Genomic DNA, 17,009 nt, shown 5'->3' on the forward strand with positions numbered 1-17,009 from the left:
GAATAAACATTAAAAAAATTTTTTTTAAATATCTGCTTTTTCTATCCCAGGACACAATAAAATGTCCACTGTCAAGACTGTGATGCATGAAAAATGATGTAAATAGATAAGTCACCTCAGAAGTCTAAAAATCAAGCTGGAACAGTATAAAATCCATTTCTCTTCACTGAAAACTCAAAACCCATCACAGAAATAAGTAATATTTTTACAAGCATCTTGGAAATGAAACGTTCCGTTCCTGATACAAGCTTCCAGGTAAACTTTATCCATATACCAGACGCTACTGTATTAACCTTCTTCCTTTCCTCAGACCCTCAAAAGAAAAGCACAGTCTTAGCTCCAGTGGCTGTCCTTTTCTGGCAAAATTCAGGTACCACCAGAGATGTCTGTCAACCTTAAGAAGTCAACTATCATGAAGGGAATTGGTTTTCATAGCCATAATAGAAACCACTGTACAACTAGTTGTTTTGATTCATCACATTTTGGTACAACTTGCTTCTGGGAAAGTTGAGTCATACCATTTCTGGCTTGGCAATTCAAGCATAAACTTGAAGTGTACATACAGCTTTTTATATGTTATCCTGAGAAACCTGAAACAGCTGCACTGCTGGCAGGAAAACACAGGACCACCAGTAAAATATCCAAAACAGTTGCATCTTTTAATTTATGACTGTGCACTGTTTCCATAAAGTATATATAAAACAGTTCAACCTTTTATAGTTAAAATGTAATAAACAGTCATACTCATGGATGCCATAAATGTGTAAAAAAACTTTATTTAAAATGATTAGTGTTCAAAAATAGGATTTCTTGAACAGTCATAATCCAGAGCAATGAACAAATATTTTAAAATTTTAGTTATTAATGCTAAGTTGTAGATTCTTACTGCCAAAATCAAGTCAATTAAAATTTCTTTGCATAGCACTGAAGAAAATACATTTCCCTTCTAGCAATCATTTACATTAAACATGTCTCTGAGCATAGTTCTTTAAAGACCTGCTTATTTACATTACTGTTTGTGATCTCTAGGGCTACACAAAATAGTTACTGTTAAATATTTCAATATATTTTCACCATGGCAACCTACATTGATTCCAATTTTAAAAAATAAAACATAATTCATTCTTGTTACTCAACTGTGGGCTTTTATTTTCTAGGTATTTTAACTTAATGTTCTTAAACCCTTTAATTATTGTGGTACACCAAAGTATTGTAAAGTATCTGCCACACTGAAACCACACGATGAGAATTTAGCATTTTGCCTATTTTTTCACATTAATCCCCATCTGTATTGTTTTAATTCTTTCATGACCATTACAAGTACATCACTGAATAGGATTCCTGGGGTTTCTGGCAAAAGTCAGTATCATTTCATGTACACCTTTATACAACAGAATGAGGAAGAAGTCTTAGCCAAATTTATTTCTAAAAGTCAAGCTCAGTTGGATTTTGGAGCCTGGAGGTAATTGCTCTATTTAGTCAATCCCAGGACAGTATTTCTGTTTTTCATGGGTTTATTTTAAATACCTGTAAATCTTATAAGCAGAAATCAGGAAAGAAAAAAAGAAGTTTGCTTACTTTGGTATCTATACCTTATTTTTATTGAAAGCAGACTAAACTCAAAGCTTTAAAAATCATACCTTTGATTATTTTCTTAATAAGACTAAAAAAAAAAAAAGTATGCTTTCAAAAGCATGTCTAAGATAATTCCTGTACAAAGGGCATCTTGTGCCCTAATTTATACTGTCTAAAGCTGCCTTCCTCTGCCATTACCCATCAAAATCCCTTTCAAACAGACTTTGGAGGAGGGGGAGGAAAAGGAGGCCGTGGATCCTGTGAGAAGAGTAAGAAAGCATTAAGCATTCAAAAACCACACCTGAAAGTTTGTTCCTGAACTTTGATTTCCTAAACTGTCATTTTCTTCTGTTACATTTAGCAGCTTTTACTCCCAAAGAAGGTGGTATAATTTACACTTAGCTTCAGAAAGACTTCATTTACTCAGTTCTTTAACATAAGAGAGTTCCTTTGAGATTACTCTTTTACTATTTCCCTTCCTTTAAAAGCCCTATATCGACCATCTGGCCAAAGTCTTGGACTCAGCTCATTTCGGTGCTAGTCAACAATGCTTTGAGTCCTCAGCTAGGGGCAGAGGGCAGGGTTGTCACTCAAGACCAAGAGGCAGCACTCTTCCCCTCCAGTCATAACCTTCTCCTGAAAACCCTTGAAACACTTTGGCTCTACAGAATGAAAGAATCTTGAAATTTAAATTGAAGTTAAAATGTGAAGTTCATATTAGTTTCCTTTACCTCAAATTACCAGACCCAATGGACAGTTAAAAAAAAAAAAAAAAGCCCAAGTTTTTTTTTTTAATGTTTTATTTTTTTTGATAGAGAGAGAGACAGAGCATGAGAGGAGGAGGGGCAGAGAGAGAAGGAGACACAGAACCGGAAGCAGGCTCCAGGCTCTGAGCTAACTGTCAGCACAGAGCCTGACGCAGGGCTTGAACCCACAAATGTGAGATCTGACCTGAGCCGAAGTCGGAGGCTTAACTGACTGAGCCACCCAGGCGCCCCATAAAAAAAAAGCCCAAGTTTTTAACTCTACGGTGTTTACCTTTCCTTAGAAAGGGGGTGAACTCTAGAGACTAAGACTTTCTTTTCACAAGTGGGCCCATTTTAAACTCTGAATTTAAAGCCACTATGCATGAAACAGACCAGTTCCAAGTACCTCTGCTTCCCAGCCTACAAAATTCAAATCTAAGTGCCATTAAGAGACATCAGCCAGCTGATCTCAGCTGTCAAGACCAAGAGCTCTAATAAGAAATTCAGCCAAGGCTATAAAAGATTTATATGAACAACCTAAAGTCTATCTCAATAGGTTTAAAAACAATCAGAGCAATAGTGTGCTCAATTATCACTAAAAAGCAGAAACATTCTGAAAACTGAGATTAGTGCTCAGGTGCCCTAACCCAACCATGATGTCAGAACAATAGACAAACTGTCTAAAGAGGGAAACTGACAATCATATTCTAACATAAATGAGGAAAGCACTTCAAGTCAGAACTACTGTCCCTAATTCTGAGGGCAGTATGGTTATAAAAACACAAAGCTTCATGAACTCCAACCAAAATACAACAAATTTCCACAGTCATGATACTATTCACTTCATTATCTAACCCACATGTGAGAACACAAATTGAATAAACCAATTATTAAAGCTATTTTCAGATTTATACTATACACTTGGGAATCTAGTAACCAATTTATTCCAGACATTAAGACCATCTGAACACCAAAGCTTAGATTTGGAAATTAAAAGCCACATGGTGCCCAAGTGTACAGCTGAATACAGATTGCTCAAATATGCCTTTCTGAATTATAACTAAAAGTGTGCAATTTAATTAAGCTACCAAATAACACACTAGGCATTTTTAGGACAGGGTAGCTGTTACTGAAAGTTAATGTAACTACAAATTGAAAGGAATACTTTGATTTGAGTGTAAATGCCTGAACACATAAAAGATACAGCTACTTAAGCGTTGACATATTCTATGAACAATTTCGTTGGTAGTCCTGGATATCTCAAGTGATAGACCACTAAGGATAGATTCCATCTGTATAATACAGAGTATCTCAGGAATCAGGTGCCATGAGACAAACTTGAATAGAGCTATGAAAACAGATAATAAATGATAGCCATATATCAAATGATTTTTGATAAGTCTTACATATATCAAAAATCATGTTTATCTCAGTTATAATATGTTTGGCTAATTTCAGTATTATTCTAAAGGCTTAAATGAGATTAAGCAGGAAAATGGTATAAATAATGTTTTTACTTAACTGATTTTAAAAACATTATGATACTCATTCTTATGAATTTATTCAAAGTAACCAGAGGAGAAAAGGGAAGGCAAAGTTTCATGAAAAAATCTAAAAATAAAAAATCATATCAGAGTCATAATAATAACCAATCATATATAGATCTTGTATATCTCAGTGAGGGACAAGTATCACTTCTGTGGTGAAAATACAGTAGAGATCATAAAAACAAATGGCCTGGTTTCTGATTTTCTTTTTTTAAGTTTATTTTTGATAGCGAAAGAGACACTGACTGAGCAGGAGAGGAGCAGAGAGAGAGAGGAGAGAGAGAAGGAATCCCAAGCAGGCCCTACCCAGTCAGCATAGAGCCTGACATGGGGCTTGATCTTGCAAACTGTGAGATCATGACCTGAGCCAAAATCAAAAATTGGATGCTTAAGTGACTGAGCCACCAGGGCACCCCTAGTTTCTGATAAAGTGCTCTGGCTTATTTAATGTAATTTTTTTACTTTGAATTCCATATAACAGATATATGCCAGAGTTTCATCATATCTTTATATAGACAGGATGGTAATTTTCCCCCAAGGTGGGACAGGCAAAATGCAGAAATTCATATGTATGTAGTACATTCCTTCTTCAAAAAATTAAATTACTGAGTGCCTACTATATGACAGGTACTGAAGCAACTTTGAGAATAAAACAGAGAGCAGAATCCATATTCTCATGGACCTTATAATTCAGCAGAGAATAAAAGGTGTTACATGATGAATATTATGAATGGGAAAGTCAGGGCTTTATCAGTGTAGATTCAAAGAAAGCCAATATGAACAAGTTCAGAAAAGGTGTACCTAAGAAAAGACAGTCAGACTCAGGCCCAAAGGATGAGGAAGAGTTAATGACTAGCAAGGCAGGAGGAATAGAGCAGCAGTCTAGTGAGGGAAGAAAGCAGCAGCAAGGTGTCATAGCACATATTGAGAATATGGGGGAAAGGAAGCTTCAGCTCAGCAAGAGGCTAGAGATGCTGGCAGAAGGTATCCAAAATAAGACCTTATAGGAGATACTAAGAACTGTGAATTTTATTCAAAGGCCAATAAGAAGTCACTGAAAAGTTACATTAGGGACGTGGTTATTTAAGCTATTCTGGCTGTACAGCAGATGAGGGAAGAGCAGGAGTCAATTGGAGGGAGACTCCTGATAAGCATGTTTTTCTATTCCAGGCTCAAGACCATGGCACCTTGATTAGGGTGATAGCAGTGGTAATAAAAAAAATTTTTTTTAAAGTACTGGTTTAAGAGATACTTAAAAACCAACTGAATGAGTGAATATGGGAGCAAGAGAAGGGGAGGAAAAAGTGGTTTCAAAGTCAACTTCCAGCTCTGTGGAACAAGGAATATCCCCTCCCAGAGACAATGGGAAATTGGAAGAGAAACAAATTGGTGTGGGAGAGAAGAGAAGGGAAAGACCATGAGTTTAATTTTGGAGCTAAGTCTGAGGTGATTACAGAAGAGACACATGAGTGGGAGATATAGAGTAGCAGCTGGATATATGGGCCAAGTGCTAAGAATAAAATTATAGAATGAAGGTAATGATTTGGGAGTCATCACTATTTAGATGGTATCTGAAACCATCAGGTGGATGCTAATATTTAAGGATAGGGGAAAGAATGAGACAGGAGAGGGCCTAAGGCAGAGGCCTAGACAACTACAACATATAATGATATGCCAGGAAAAAAAAACAACTATGGTGGTGAGTTTTATGTGTAAACATAAAATTATGTTGAGTGGGCCACAAAGTGCTCAGATTATCTGGTAAATCATTATTTCTGTGTGTGTCTAGGAGTGTGTTTCTGAAGAGACTAGCATTTAAATTGGTGCACTCCCTAATATGAGTGGGTGTTATCCAATCTGTTGAGGACCTGAGAATAACGAAAAGGTGGAGAAAGGCTGAATTTACTCTGCCTGACTGAGCTGGACCATCGATCTTCTCCTGCCCTGAGTGCTGGTATCTAGACTTGATCTGGCGTCTACACCACTGGTTCCTTCTTAGGCCTTTGAACTACACCACTGGTTTTTCTAAATCTCTAGATTGCAGGAAGCAGATCATGGGCCTTCTAAGCCTCCATAATCACATGAGCCAATACCTTATAACATACTTCCTTTATCTACGTATCTATCCACCTATGTATGTATGTATGTATGTATGTATGTATCTATCTATCTATCTATCTATCTATCTATCTATCTATCTGTCTATCATCTATCTACCTCTCCCTCATACTGGTTCTGTTTCTCTAGACAACTCTGACTAATACAGAAGCTAATCTGTTTTGAAGCGAAGGGTGTGTTCAGGTGTGGTAAGTGTTGCCATCCCCCACCAATACATTCTCTTCCCCTAGATTTTCAAAGAAGGTAGAAGCAAGGAGGGTTAAGCCTCTTGGAAAGGTGTTAGAACCTACTACCTGGGCCCGACTCCTTGCAATTTCAAGGATAATAATAGCAGAGACAGAGACAGGAAACCTATTAGATTTCTCCATCTAGGGCCTCTTCATGGTATTTAGAGCAGTAATGTTTCTTATAGCAAAAGAACAAAAGAAACAACTGAAATATCCACTGACAGAAGAATGGGCAAATAAATTGTTACTTACACAGGAAAAATAGTGTACAGCAGTGAAAACAAAGGATATACAGCTTTACACATGTATCAACACTGCTGACTCTCACAAACAATGCTAAGTAAAAGTAACAACAAAAAGCAAGTTACAGAAAATAGGTAGAGCATGGTTCATTCATATAAAGTTCAGAAATGCAAAATATACATGGAATGTATAGATATGACCAAACTGTAAAAAAAGCAAGTAAATGATAATCAGCATATTCAGGGTGACTGAATCTCTGATGTGAGATGGGATCACAATAAAGAGAAGAGTACATGTAGAGAGGGCTTCTACAGCACTGGTTATGCTCCATCTCATCTCCTAAGTTAACGAGTGGAATTCAAAATACAGGACTTGAAGGAGTAGAGGAGGGAGAAGCAATGAGAATGGAAAAAGCTGGGGGCACCTGGGTGGCACAGTCAGTTAGAAGTCCGCCTCTTGATTTCAGCTCAGGTCATGATCTGGTTCGTGGGCTTGAGCCCTACATCGGGATCTGTGCTAGAAGTGCTGTCTGCTTGGGATTCTCTCTCTTACTCTCTCTCTCTCTCTCTTTCTCTCTGCCCCGCCCCACTCTCTCTCAAAATAAATACTTTTATTTTATTTTATTTTAAGAAATGGAAAAAATTCACCAATTGTTTCTTATTACTCTTTGTAAAATTATATATCATATATTTTTTCTATGTATGAACTACTTTTTAAAATAGTAGTGCAAAGAGCATAGCCATTAATCCAGTACATAATCTGCATGTAAAACCAAACCATTCTTAGTTGGCCTTAGTTTCATAAAATATTACTACTTTGATTTCATTTGCAATAATTCATGTTAATTATAATAATTTATCTTAAAATATGCTGAATACTGCAATATGTTACCTTCATATTGTTCTCTATACTGTTTTAGGGGACTCTTGTTTATGAGCAAGGTGAATACATTAACTTAAGATAGGTAAAGTTAGTAGAATCAGATTTATTTGCAAAGAACCCTTTGAAGAATACACATCTAAACAGTAAGCCTAAGTACTGATCAGTGGTTAAAAAGCTGATCTATTAAAGCAGCAAAAACAAAGTAGCAGATGAAATTGGTTAAGTGGTCAAAGAGACCTCAGCCAAAGCCCTAATAATCTGGAATATTCCCCATGATAATACTGCAGATTTCTATTTCTTCACCAGAATGAAATATACTGACCCTTCTGTGGCTAATATTAAGGCTAACAGCCTAGATGGATAAACCAAATCCAACCCCTCTCTCTGTCCATTGGTAGTTAGTTAAGCACCCTCCTAAATTTGCCAAAGAACTCTCCCCACTGGTGCGAGTTTTTGCTGAGTGCACTCCCTACATTAAATACAAACAACCTCAGTCCTCTCTCCTGTAGCATTTCCCTTTTCTTCCCTGTACCACTGCATAAATACATAAAGACATTATGGTTTAGTAGAAAGGATAAAGATTTTGGAAACATACATTTAGGTTTGACTCTCTCCTTGGACAATTACCAACATTATGATTTCAAAGTGCTTTAATTTTTTTGATCCTTGTTTCCTCGTCTGTAAAAGAAACAAGAAGGCAATACCTCCTCATAGTATTTTTTAGAAGATTAGACAAGAAAAAGTGCGTAATACATCTGGCAAAGAACAGACATTCAATAAAGTATATGTCCCTGACCACCCTACATATTCTCTGATACTATTCATACAAAGTATACTCTCACAATAGCCCAAATTTCCAAAGTGCTTTACCTTCTGCTAATTAATATGTACCTCTCCCTTCCCAACTCTGTGACCTTCCTGTCTCTTCCCATATCTATTTCAACAATATTTAATAGTGTTGCCTCTCTCTTCCTTCTTTCACTGTACCCTAATTATAAAGATTCAGGTAGAAGTTTTGTTTATATTTTTTAAATTAGCCAAAAGATAAGGAGTAGTCCTGCTTGTTCATATTTTATCACAGGTTAATAGAATAACCCAAGGATGCCAACACCTTCATATTAAAAAACAAGTGGAAAAATTTCCATATATACATATATATGATAAATTTATGTATACATACATAAACACATATGGACAGATATGTATTTTACAAATACTAGCAAACCCTAGTAAGCTTCATTTCAAAAGCTAAATTGCTACATTATTTCCACTCTCATATCCTGTATTTTGACTCTCATCACCACTGAATGGACATTTCTCTGTTCTCACCCCGCCCCACACCATCTTCCTCCACCTCTTTATATCTAGAGACAGCCTCCAGCTGTAAAATGCTCTTAGACGGTGACTTCTATAAGAATGCCTATAATTTGGGTCACCGCTTTCACATAGGATTCCTCAAATTTCTCTTTTCCACTTGTTTCCTAATTACTAGTTTTCTTCTTGGTTTATTTTATCTTCTATTCTTTTTTATTATTATTTAAAATTTCAGTTAGTTAACATACAGTGCAATGTTAGTTTCAGGAGTAGAATTCATTGATTGATTCATTACTTACATTCAATACCTAGTGCTCATCACAAGTGCCCTCTTCAGTACCGATCATCCATCTGGTCCATCTCCCACCTCTCTCCCTCCATCAACTCTCAGTTTGTTCTCTATCCTTAGGAGTCTCTTGTGGTTTATTTCTCTCTCTTCTCTTCCTCCCTTCCATATATTCATCTGCTTTGTTTCTTAAATCCCACATATGAGTGAAATCTATGGTGTTTGTCTTTCTCTGATTGACTTATTTCGCTTAGCATAGTACATTCTAGCTCTCTCCACGTGATTGCAAATGTCAAGATTTCATTCTTTTTGATGGCTGAGTAATATTCCAGTGTGTGTGTGTGTGTGTGTGTGTGTGTGTGTGTGTGTGTGTGTGTATGTGTATATCTTCTCTACTTCACTGGTCTTCACTGGGACTACATCCAGTTGGTTTTGCATCTCAGTTATGGCATTTTTCGTTTCAGCCTGGCTAGTTTATAGTCTTTTATCTCTGCAGCAAGGGTTTCTCTGGTACCTTCTATGCTTTTTTCAAGCCCAGTTAGTAGTCTTATGACTTGTTCTAAATTCTGGTTCAGATATATCACTTATATCTATTTTGAGAAAGTCCCTGGCTATGATTTTGTCTTGACCTTTCTTTTGTGGAGAATTCCTCTATCTTGTCATTTTGGCTAAGTTTCTTTCTTTTGCATGTTTTCAAAGCTTGTAATGTTTCCTGCACTTTCAGTGTCTTGCTTTTCCTTCAGGGATGGGGCATATACTGTCAGTTCTGTCTGGCCATCCAATTTTATTTCTGCTCATCAGTAGCTGGGAGGGATCCTGACTCACGTCCCTCAGTGGGCTCCAGGGGCACAATCTGGGCTGGAGCAGCGCCACACGCAGGGAGGGGCCAAGGCTACAGACACCACAACTTCTACCAGTCCCCTCTGTGGCTATGACCATGTTGTCTCCTCCTATTCTTTAAAAAAATTTTTTTTAAATGTTTATTCACTTTTGAGAGACAGAGTGGGTGAGGGGCGGGGGGGAGGCACACAGAATGAAGCATGCTTTAGGCTCTGAGCTGTCAGCACAGAGCCCAATGCAGGGCTTGAACCCACCAACCATGAGATCATGACCTGAGCTGAAGTCTAATACTCAACCAATTAAGCCACCCAGGTGCCCCATGTCTCTCCTATTCTTGAGGCTATCTCTGAAATGTATGGCTTCATTTATCAACTCTATTGTACTAAACCTACAAATCTTATCTTTTGATCTTTTACCCTTCTTTCTTAGTTACAGCCCAGTACTTTTATCTGCTTGAGTGGCCTTTCATATTTCAGTGTCCCAGTGGCACTACAAATTTACATTTTCATAACTGAACTCATCTTCCTTTACAAACCTAGCCTTGTGTCTGTGTTTCTTAATTTTTCTTAATAGTTTCAACAACTTCTAGAGTCATCTTGGAATCCTCTTCCCCCTGCATACCAATGAGGAATCTACATTACAGGATCTCTCTACAAACATCTATTTACTTCTCACATCATCTTCATTGCTGCTACTGTTACCTAATTTTAGCTCTTTTCTTTTTTTTACCTCTTTCATGGCGTAGAGTTAATACTCTTTCGATTGGTTTCCCTATTTCTAGTGTGTTTTCTCCATTCCAAGCTATTTATGGTTATCAAACTCATCTTCCGAAAGCAAAACTCTGCATCACTCTCATACAAATAGACATGCACTGGCTGCCTGTTTTATGTAGAATAGGGTCCAAATTCCTTAGCCTACCATTCAAGGCCTACTGTACTTGATCCAACCCACCTTTCTAAACATATTTCCCATTAATCATCTCCATGTACCCTGAATGTAAGCCAAAACCAACCATGAGGTTTTCAGTTATTCACTATGAAAGCCTCATAACTACTCACTCTATACCATTGCTCATGCTATTTCATTATTTTGGAATGCCCTCACCATTGCCTGTCTTCCAAAGCGATGCTACAAATGCCAACTCCTCAATTTTGAACAAAGACATGAGAAGCTTAACTATGCAACACAGAAATGTGTTATATACAGTATAACAAAAATGGTAAAATAAACTAAGCTTAAAAGCAAGAAAAGAGGGGCACCTCGGTGGCTCAGTCGGTTAAGTGTCCAACTCTTGACTTTGGCTCAGGTCATGATCTCACAGTTTGTGAGTTCGAGCCCCATGTCAGGCTCCACACAGTCAAAGGAGGATTCTCTCTCCTGCTCTCTCTGCCTCTCTCCTCACTCTACCTCTCTCTCTCAAAATAAATAAACCTTAAAAAGGGGGGGGGGGCAAGAAAAGAAACTCTCAGGTGCCAGAAATTATTCAGGAACTCAAAATCAGAGCATGAGCAGAGCCTGAGGCTCAGAAGATGCTGGTTACCAGTGATTCAATACCTAGAAGGGGACAGGAGATAGACCTCAGTTCTGTCAGATGTAAGAAGCTAGAGCTGGGCTTGCTTCCCTGCATATATGGATCTACAAAATGTTGTCCTATCTACAAAACAACTTGTAAGAATATTCTGCTCACTGGCCTGAGACAGTCACAAGAAAGTCTAGGGGCATGGACAGAAAAGAATCACACAAAGAAATCACAATACCCAAGTCTGTTCCATCCTTAAGAAACTAAGAACAACAATACCTCCAGATTCAGTGAAGCTAACATAAGTTTGCTGAAGCAAAAAAATGTCTTTATCAGTATGACTTCACAACCCAAGGAAGGCTCATAGGGATATAACACCCACCAAAAATAAGTTCACAGTTAAAAAAGAAAAAATGGAATGAGCAGCCTCATGTATAAAAGAGTTAGAAGACACAATCAATAACAGGACTATCACACCCAGACCCACAGCTAAGAGAAACTGAAAAACATGTACTTCATGGGAAAAGATATGAGTAAAGAGGTGCCTGGGTGGCTCAGTCGGTTAAGCATCAGGCTTCGGCTCAGGTCATGATCTCATGGTTCGTGGGTTTGAGCCCCGCATCGGGCTCTGTGCTGAGAGCTAGCTCAGAGCCTGGAGCCTGTTTCAGATTCTGTGTCTCCTTCTCTCTCTGACCCTCCCCTGCTTGTGCTGTCTCTGTCTCTCAAAAATAAATTTAAAAAACAGAAAAAAAATTAAAAAAAGAAGATATGAATAAAGAAATAGATGCCATAAGAAGTCAAAAAATCGGGGCACCTGGGTGGCTCAGTCGGTTGAGCATCCAGCTTCAACTCAGATCATGATCTCACGGTTTGTGGGCTTAAGCCCCACGTCAGGCTCTGTGCTGACAGCTAGCTCAGAGCCTGGAGCCTGCTTCAGATTCTCTGTCTCCCTCTCTCTGTCCCTCTCCTGCTCACACTGTCTCTCTCTGTCTCAAAAATAAATAAAACACATGCAAAAAATATTTAAAAAGTCAAGAAATCAATAATATGAAAAGAACAAGTATTTTCTTTTAAAAAAAAAAGAGCAAAACAGCAATTCTTAGAATAAAAGTCTCAATGGACAGGTTAAACAGTTGGTTATCCATAGTTGGAAAAAAAATTAACAAGGGGAAAATTATGGGAGGAAAACACAAAGAAGGAAGAATGTAGAGCTCAAAAGAAGAAAAATGGAAAGAACCACTACCATATATTTCAACAAGGAGAAAATTAAACCCCAATGCGAAGAGCACGATATAAGGAATAAAGATGCACAAAACCCACTACCACAACTGGTAACAAAAACAACAGGGAAAATAGAAGGGGAAGAGAATAGTAAGGTCAACCATGCTAACTGTTTATTTTGTTAAAAAAAAAAAAAAAAGAGAGAGACAGAGACAGAGATTTAACCTTTAGACTCTTGAAAATAACATTTGTTGGGGCGCCTGGGTGGCTCAGTCAGTTAAGCCTCCGACTTTGGCTCAGGTCATGATCTTATGTTTGTGGGTTTGAGCCCCGCATCAGGCTCTGTGCTGACAGCTCAGATTCTGCTGCTTCCGATTCTGTGTCTCCCTCTCTCTCTACCCCTCCCCACTTATTCTCTGTCTCTCTCTGTCTCAAAAAGAAATTTTAAAAAACATTTTTAAAAAAGGAAAAGAAAAGAACATTTGCTAATTCTGGTTACTTTCTGTACGTCCACTTGAAATATGTATGCTTTCTTAGACCCCACCCCCTAGACTACCCAGGCAGAATGACTTATTTGCTCCCCTGAATATGCATAGCTCATTATCTTTTACCTCTCTCATAAGTCCCATAGCTATTTGTAAACCTCACATATTCCTTGCCAGATAAGTTTCTTGATAGCAAGATAAATATCTACTCACTAAACAGTCATAACTTTAAAACAATCATCCTTATATAAGCAGAAAATATACAATTTTTTAAATTAAAAATTATGGTTAGTTAAGATATGGACCTAAAAATATAGTCATGATAATAGATGGCAAATAAACATACAGAGGACATAAAAAGAGTTATCACCCCAAATTATAAAGGTGCAGAGGAAGATAGCATAAAACCAAATAAAGACAGACTGCATTATCAGTCTCTGAGGAATATGGAAAGATTTCCTGGAAGTCAGAGGTGCCTATAATAATAACAGTGAAATGGGATATAATGTATAGTGTAAAATGACTTTAAACATAAATGAGTTTTTCTTTTTTTTAAGTAGAAACAGAGAGGAGTACTTGTTTTAATATTTTATTTTAGAGAGAACATGTGAGTGGGGGAGAGAGGCGGAGGGGGAGGGAGGGGGAGGGAGGGAGGGAGGGAGAGAGAGAGAGAGAGAGAGAGAGAGAGAGAGAGAGAATCTTAAGCAGGCTCCATGCTAAGCATGGAGCCCAACCAACATGGGGCTCGATCCCATGACCCTATGATCATGATCTGAGCTGAAATCAAGAGTCTGGATGCTCAATCAACTGAGCCACCCAAGTGCCCCAATATGAGTATTTTCTTAAATAGGTATATTTGAAAATTTCTTTGAGATTTTATCATCCTCTGTCACAAAGCTAACCTCTCAGTGTGTTAACCAATTTTATACTTAAGGATACATAATATAATGGAATATAGGTATCAAGGCAAAGAAAAACAAGAAATTCAAACAGAACTAGACCCACCCAAAGCATGATCTTTTGTAAGATATTTATTTTTCCATTCAAAGCACCTTCTCAAAAGCTCTATTTCTTTCATACACTGGAATCTGAATCATGTCAATAACTTAGATAAATCTCTAAAGCAAACAATAACAAGCAAAGACAAAGTCAAGTGGATAAAATAACTGATGTTTTCTCTTAATTATGGAAAACTCTATTTTCTAGCAAGTAAAAACAGGTTCATAAAATATCTACTCAAAGGACCAGTGACTATAAGCAGTAAAATCTGAAAAAGCTCTAAGAGCTCTGGTTTATGTATAATAATTTGAAGTTTTTAAGAATCATTTTTAATACTCAAGCCCACACAAACCTTGCATTTTCTTCCAAAAGATATATCACAGCATTGCTTGGGGGAAAATAATCCATGCCCATTATCATAAGTAATATGCTTATGCAATCAGTATTACCAAAAATGAAGCTTTTCTAGAACAGAATGCTTTAATAGTCAGTTAGTTGGTTAAATGCCATTTGGTCCAAAACTTTCATGTATAAAGAAAATATTATCCTCTTCTTTAAAAAATTATAGCATTATTTTCAGTTTTCAGTTTTGCTTCCAGACTACATTTTTTGGCAATGTGTTATGACTCTGCACATGCTGGTATAATATTTTAAATAAAAACACATTCTAATCAGTTACATATGACTTGTTTTGAAAATGAGAAGTTTTTAAAAGTTTAAGTTTACAGAATATGCTTCAATATTATAAAAATTCTTTATAGTCAAAACTTAGACTTATTTTATTATCTTAAAAGGTTATAAGAAAGAAAAGAACTATACTGTTTTCTTGAATTCTACCTTTCGGGAATAAAATGTATTTCTACCTGCCATTCCAAAGTTCATAAAATAAACCTATCTTGTCATCTCTGGATCATACTTTGAGTATGTGTCAACAAAAAGTGAAAAAGAAGGAAAATCCAAACTAAAATTATTCATGATAAATTGTGTACCTAATTTGCCTCCATTTATAAAAACTAATGTATTATTAGACCTAAAGATATGAAAAATTTTAACTGAAATGATATAAAATAAATACCCAGAGGATAATATCTCGTCTTTTTAGGATGCAATCTATGTGGTTACTGAAAATAAATTTCAAATGTTTTAGAAAATAAAATTGAAAATAAATTTTAAATGCTTTATAAAATTAATAAGAATAGTGTGTAAAGACAGCACAGATTGTATAGCAAGGAAAAAATAATGCAGATTCCTAAAACTGGAAGGGAACATGGGAAACCATCTCATCCTACTGCCTCATTAACAGATAAAACAGATAAAGTAGCTGATTCCAGATAACGACTAAAAATTTTTATCTTCTTGGAAAGAATTCATTTATTCAATGAACATGCCTTGAAAACTTATTATGTACCAGTATTATGCTAGGTGCTATATGAGAAAACAGGCTCTGTTCCCAAGTAGCTCAAAGTCTAGTGTGAAGAAAGATAGGAAAATAAGCAATTATTAAATAGAAGAAAGCCAGAAGCCTCAAGAAAGGAGGGTGCAAGAAGATAGATGTTGATATATGAAGGGAGAATGATAATTTGCCAGGCAGATAAAGAGGCAAAGAGGGTATTCTAGAAAGGAGAAAAATTTGAAGGGCCTTATATGCCTTGAATATTTTAAAAAATAGATAAAGTATACATATGAAAATGTTAGTAGATGATGAGTAAAGCAATCTGACCTGAATTATAGAAATCTTTGTATGAAAGATGGATTAGAAGAAAGAGAGGATAAAAAGGAAGCAAAGTAAATAACTATGAGCACCTCTAGGGACTATGACCCTAAGGACCTTAACTGTCTGATTACATGTGAGATAGAAGCAAGAGGAACTCTTTATCAATTCCCAAGTTTGGCTAGGCTAGCAAGTTTCACCACAACAGATGAACAGTAGTTAGAAGAGGTTTCACGGAGAAGCTAATTTCCACTGGGGATATAAAAAAATTAGTAATTGTCAGACACACAGGTAGAAAGATCAAGCTGGAAATCAGGTTTAAAACAAGGAAAATTAATACAGGCTTAGGACTTAATCTAAATCACTGTACCTTTTTAACAGACTTTCTCAGAGTCCTTGGGTTCTGAGTTAAGTGCCTTTAGGGCATCATTGAGGGCAGAATGGGGAGGAGAGCTAAGAGGGACCGGTCACCTCAACTGTGACAGAGTTTTTATAAAGCATCTGTTTTATATTTTGAGGACCTAAGTAAGATTTTTTAAAACTATTCTGTTTCTTTAAAAAGTCTGAAAACTATTATAATATAGCTTTAGAATCAAACAGATTCCTGACTGCCCCTTAGGAGTAGACTCAAAGTTATGTGGCTTAGTGTTGCTACAAATGATCAAGAACAACCTACAAGAAGCGCCTACGACAGAACCTAGCACACAGCAGGTACGCAACACTGAATGAGGTTAAAAGAGCAATGAAGAACGTTGCACAATATCAACTTTATTAGGAGAGAAGAAGAGTTAGCCAAAAAAGATTTTTAAGGAGAATTGAGAGAGGATGAAAGAAAACTAAAAGGCAGCAGCATCACAAAGCAAATGAAAGACACAGTTTTAGAAATAAGAAGTAGACAGAAACCCACCTAATTTTGTCATTGGGAAGTCAAAGGTGAATGAGCAAGATCAGATGCTAAATAAAAGTCAAGTTGTACTAAGTTTAGGGAACTAATCAGAAATAAGGAAATGGAGATAGCAAGCTTAAAACTTCTTTAGTTTGTTGTTGAAAGAGCAGTAGTTAGAGGAAGATTCAGGATTGACAAAACGATGAATATGTTGTTTCAAGACAGAAATTTGAATATGTTCGTGTGGTAAGTTAAAGTTATAGTGCAGAAGAGAAGATCTGAAAGGGGTGAAGACCAACTTGATGGAGTGCTATCCCAGGTGAAAGGCAAAGCAGCCCCAGAACAGAGACAGCAGGATCAGCCTCAGATGCAGAATAAGCCCCCTGGCCTCTAAGGAGAAGCATAAAAGA

At 36.8% G+C, this 17,009-nt stretch overlaps 1 protein-coding gene across 2 annotated transcripts in view; it reads right to left on the reverse strand.

Annotated features, from left to right (window-relative positions):
• Positions 1-17,009, reverse strand: part of MNAT1 (MNAT1 component of CDK activating kinase) — a 207,349-nt gene that overhangs the window by 2,747 nt on the left and 187,593 nt on the right. The gene's annotated exons all lie outside the window — the stretch shown is intronic.

Source organism: Suricata suricatta, chromosome 9 (genome assembly GCF_006229205.1).
Source record: "Suricata suricatta isolate VVHF042 chromosome 9, meerkat_22Aug2017_6uvM2_HiC, whole genome shotgun sequence".
NCBI classification, from domain to species: domain Eukaryota; kingdom Metazoa; phylum Chordata; class Mammalia; order Carnivora; family Herpestidae; genus Suricata; species Suricata suricatta.